This window comes from Entelurus aequoreus, linkage group LG25, assembly GCF_033978785.1.
Source record: "Entelurus aequoreus isolate RoL-2023_Sb linkage group LG25, RoL_Eaeq_v1.1, whole genome shotgun sequence".
Lineage (NCBI taxonomy): Eukaryota > Metazoa > Chordata > Actinopteri > Syngnathiformes > Syngnathidae > Entelurus > Entelurus aequoreus.
Window position 1 is genome coordinate 18,604,639 of NC_084755.1, and position 5,559 is coordinate 18,610,197.

Below are 5,559 nucleotides of genomic sequence, written 5' to 3' on the forward strand. Positions count from 1 at the left end.
AGGATTTGATAATGGGCTCAAACTCGATAATTTCTTATCAAACATAATCCCTAGTAGTCAGTGTACATCTTGTATAGCAATAGAGATGTATTAGTCACTGAACTAGTGTCGTTGTCCCGATACCAAAATGTTGGTACCGATACCAAAATGTATTTCGATACTTTTATAAATAAAAGGGACCACAAAAAATGTCATTATTGGCTTTATTTTAACAAAAAAATATTAGGGTACATTAAACATATGTTTCTTATTGCAAGTTTGTCCTTAAATAAAATAGTGAACATATAAGACAACTTGTCTTTTATTAGTAAGTAAGCAAACAAAGGATCCTAATTTAGTCTGCTGACATATGTAGTAACATATTGTGTCATTTTCCATTCTATTATTTTGTCAAAATTATCAAGGACAAGCTGTAGAAAAGGAATTATTCATCTACTTGTTCATTTACTGTTAATATCTGCTTACTTTCTCTTTTAACATGTTCTATCTACACTTCTGTTCAAATGTAATAATCACTTATTCTTCTGTTGTTTGGATGCTTTACATTAGTTTTGGATGATTTATTTGTATTTATTTATGTATTTATTTGACAGGGAAAGTACAATTAAACATTGCTACCCACAAGTGACCGATGTCAAAGTACATAGGACTTCTAGCCACAGGCTAATTTGCAACCCTTGTCCCTGGTTAGGCTTTTTTTTTTTTTTAAAGTTGAGAAAAGTGTAAAACACATACAAAAGGATTAAGACACTTACAAAAATAAAAACACATTGAAAACAATTGGCCCCATTTGTCCATACTACATCCAGTTCTCGTGCTCACTCTTCTGATTTTCCTTATGATACCACAAATGTAGGTATCATTCAGATACCAAGTCGTTACAGGATCATACATTTGTCATATTCAAAGTCCTGAGTTTATAAACACAATATACATTATTAAAAAACGAAAAAAGATTTTGCGATGCTAAAAAATATCGACGTAATCATAGTAGTATCGACTAAATACGCTCCTGTACTTGGTATCATTACAGTGGATGTTAGGTGTAGATCCACCAATGGCGTTTGTTTACATTTTGACGCCGGTGCGCTACGGTGTGTAGTGAAGCATGTTTAGCTATTCCTCGTCCTGCGGGGAAGATACTTGTAAGAAACTTACTTTATTTGTCGCCATGGAGACGAGGATTAGTGATTTAGAAGTAGCTAAAACACTGCCAACGGCGACTGGATTTAAGCCATGTCTTAAAGCACCTCTTTCTGAGGGCGTTTCAGTGTTATAACTTCACCTTTATCTTTAGTTTTTAAGCCAAAATGTGTCCGTTCTCCCTTTTCTGTCTACACACTGTTTCTGCTTGTAAGTACTCTGTGATTGTGCGCTGCCGAACACGCTCGTCTGCTCGTAAACCAGCAATGTCACGACGTGGCGGGGGATTGGTACTTTTCAGAGGCGGTATAGTACCGAATATAATTAATTAGTATCGCGGTACTATACTACGATATACCGTACAACCCTACACTGAACACACATCATTACTGTCTACAGTATCTGGTAACACAAGTGAGTAGTAAGAGAATTGTCTTGCCTCCATTCAAGCATGATAGTAGTACGGGACGGTTGGGAGAGTGGCTGTGCCAGCAACCTGAGGGTTCCTGGTTCAATCCCCACCTTCTACCATCCTAGTCACGTCCGTTGTGTCCTTGAGCAAGACACTTCACTCTTGCTCCTGATGGGTCCTGGTTAGCACTTTGCATGGCAGCTCCCGCCATCAGTGTGTGAATGGGTGTGTGAATGGGTGAATGTGGAAATAGTGTCAAAGCACGTTGAGTTCCTTAAAAAAAAAAAAAAAAAAAAGAAGGTAGAAAAGCGCTATAAGAGTATAACCATTTATTTAGAGTCTAGGTCACCAGTTGAGTGGAACCATACATACGATGACATTGTGCAGCAGAGGGTGACGCTGTCAGGTTCAAACATGGATGACATCTAATAATCAGACAAGAAGCAAGGAATCATGCAGAGACAAAGTTCAATTTAGCTCGAGGAGACACATGTTTTGGGCTGTATTTTAGTTACAGATCCAAACTACGTTCTAAAAGTCAAGCCCGCGCGCCTCCTCTATTTATTTGGAAGGGCCCTATTACATCACTGAAGCTGGGTAATCTCGACAACTCCAGTTAGACACAATATATGATTAATTAATTAATTAATGAATGAATGATAAATGAAAATTAGTTGACGCAGGTCATTTCGCCTTGTCTCTGCTCTGTCTGCGTCACGGCGGTGTTCGGCCTTGGCAGCCAGCAGGCCAAGTCTGGACACAATCCAATCCAATTCAATCCACTTGATTTATATAGCACATTCAAACAAAAAAAAATGTTTCCAAAGTGCTGCACAACAATATTAAAAACAATATTAAAAACAATAATCAAATATTATCCTTAGCTCCACCAATGACTGAATAAAAACAAAAAATAAATAAATATAGAACCAATATAAAAACAATATAAAAATAAATATGAATAAAAACAATTTTAAAGGGAAAAACCAATTAAAACAGTAAATAGAAATCAAAATGTATAAAAAAATTTTTTTTAAATAAATAAAAATAAAAACACAAACACTGATAAAGTCGGCTGGCAGTCTTTTGGACTGCCAGCTTACACAGATACAAAAATACCACTTCAGCCTAATTGACAATAATTTATAGCAACGGCCCTTAAGCATAAAGTTAGTGTGATAATATATACCGTATTTTTCGGACTATAAGTCGCAGTTTTTTTCATAGTTTGGCCGGGGGTGCGACTTATACTCAGGAGCGACTTATGTGTGAAATTATTAACACATTACCGTAAAATATCAAATAATATTATTTAGCTCATTCACGTAAGAGACTAGACCAGTGGTTCTTAGCCTGGGTTCGATCGAACCTTAGGGGTTCGGTGAGTCGACCTCAGGGGTTCGGCGCAGGTCAAAACACACCCGACTCATCGTGTAAATACAAACTTCTCCCTATCGGCGTATTACGGATACGGCAGCAGCTGACTGGTTTGCAGGTGTGTAATTTGTTGTGAGTTTATGCACTGTGTTGGTTTTGTTCTTTGAACAAGGTGATGTTCATGCACCGTTCATTTTATGCACCAGTAAAAAAAACATGGTAACACTTTAGTATGGGGAACATATTCACCATTAATTAGTTGCTTATTAACATGCAAATTATTAACATATTAGCTCTTAACTAGTCATTATTAAGTACTTATTAATGCCTTATTCGGCATGGCCTTATTACAACCCTGACCCTAACCAAATTACTCTAAATTAAGTCTTTATTACTTAGAATATGTTCCCCTAGTGTCCAAATAACTCTAAATTAAAGTCTTTGTTACTTAGAATATGTTCCCCATACTAAAGTGTTACCAAAAACATATAACTTTGTCTTGAATTTGAGAAAAAAAAAACATTTAATTTTTCACTAAAGAAGGGTTCGGTGAATGCGCATATGAAACTGGTGGGGTTCGGTACCTCCAACAAGGTTAAGAACCACTGGACTAGACGTATAAGATTTCATGGGATTTAGCGATTAGGAGTGACAGATTGTTTGGTAAACGTATAGCATGTTCTATATGTTATAGTTATTTGAATGACTCTTACCATAATATGTTACGTTAACATACCAGGCACGTTCTCAGTTGGTTATTTATGCCTCATATAACGTACACTTATTCAGCCTGTTGTTCACTATTCTTTATTTATTTTAAATTGCCTTTCAAATGTCTATTCTTGGTGTTGGCTTTTATCAAATACATTTCCCCCAAAAATGCGACTTATATATGTTTTTTTCCTTCTTTATTATGCATTTTCGGCAGGTGCGACTTATACTCTGGTGCGACTTATACTCCGAAAAATACGGTACATAATTATTCTACCAGACGCCCCCGCCCCGGAAAAGTGGTCCGTGTTGCAGTTTTCCAACATGATAAGGAGCCTAAACACACCTTCAAGATGGAGGAAGCTGAATTTGATACACCTTTAATGTCCCAAGTTCATCTTCAAAGGGAACAATTTGTGAAAGACATGTTGCTTAAGACGTTCTCGCATTCTCTAATAAGCTCACACACACACACACACACACACACACACACACACACACACACACACACACACACACACACACACACACACCTGCACTCATGTGGTTTCTCCGATTTCCACAAATGAACAGACGGCAATCTACCATCCCTGCACAAGTCCTTACATGCAGACCCCCACCATCTAACCTTTTTCCTCCTTGAACACTGCCTCTTTATTCTTTATGAACGCCAAAAAAAAAACTTTGCACACACACACACACACACACAGAGAAAAGAAAACGGGGGGACTTCCAGCAACTAAAAGAAATAGCGCAGTAATTGCCGGTGCTCTGTTGTCTATCAAGACCTGACCTTTTCCACATGTGTGCGCCATGTTGGGAGCGGTGGGAACCGGCGAGGAGGAAGACCGAGGTCTCCCCGACTCTGTGGTGGTCTGACCCGACTCCCCCCCCCACCCGCCTTACATAGCTCCCCTGGAAATGATGAGAACTCCCACTACGCCCCCACAGTCTGGGCCTTCATGTGGGGGGGAGAGTCATATCAAAACTGTATAGTGGCAGAAATATAAAGTAATGGGAAAAATGCTGAAATTGGGACACAGAAAGGGAAACATATACAGGAATGTAGTCATAATAAACATGGGAGTTTATTGTGTTATGCATCAAAGGTGGGCGCAAATAGCTTTTAAAGACAGGCTATCCAAATAAATGTTATATGAAACTTATATCAAGTAAGAATGTTGAAATCTTGGGGGGTGCATTATGCTCACAGTGCAGGTCAATTCCGATTGTTTTACCTGTATGGGACCTGTATCGGGTTTTGTCATGTATATGTAAACAGTGCAATTCCAAATGTTTCAAATTCGACTCTGTCGTATGTGGATTAGTGTACCGGTACCAAAATTATTTTGATACTTTTCTAAATAAAGGAGACCACAAAAAATGTCATTATTGGCTTTATTTTAACAAAATATCTTAGGGGACATTAAACATATGTTTCTTATTGCAATTTAGTCCTTAAATAAAATAGTGAACATACTAGACAACTTGTCTTTTAGTAGTAAGTAAGCAAACAAAGGCTCCTAATTAGTCTGCTGACATATGCAGTAACATATTGTGTCATTTATCATTCTATTATTTTGTAAAAATTATTAAGGACAAGTGGTAGAAAATGAATTATCCATCTACTTTTTAATTTACTGTTGATATCTGCTTACTTTCTCTTTTAACATGTTCTATCTACACTTCTGTTAAAATGTAATAATAATGTATTCTTCTGTTGTTTGGGTGCTTTACATTAGTTTTGGATGATACCACAAATTTAGGTATCGATCAGATACCAAGTAGTTACAGGATCATACATTGATCATATTCAAAGTCCTCATGTGTCCAGGGACATATTTCCTGAGTTTATAAACATAATATATACATTTAAAAAAAACGAAAGAAGATGTTGTCATGCAAAAAAATATCAT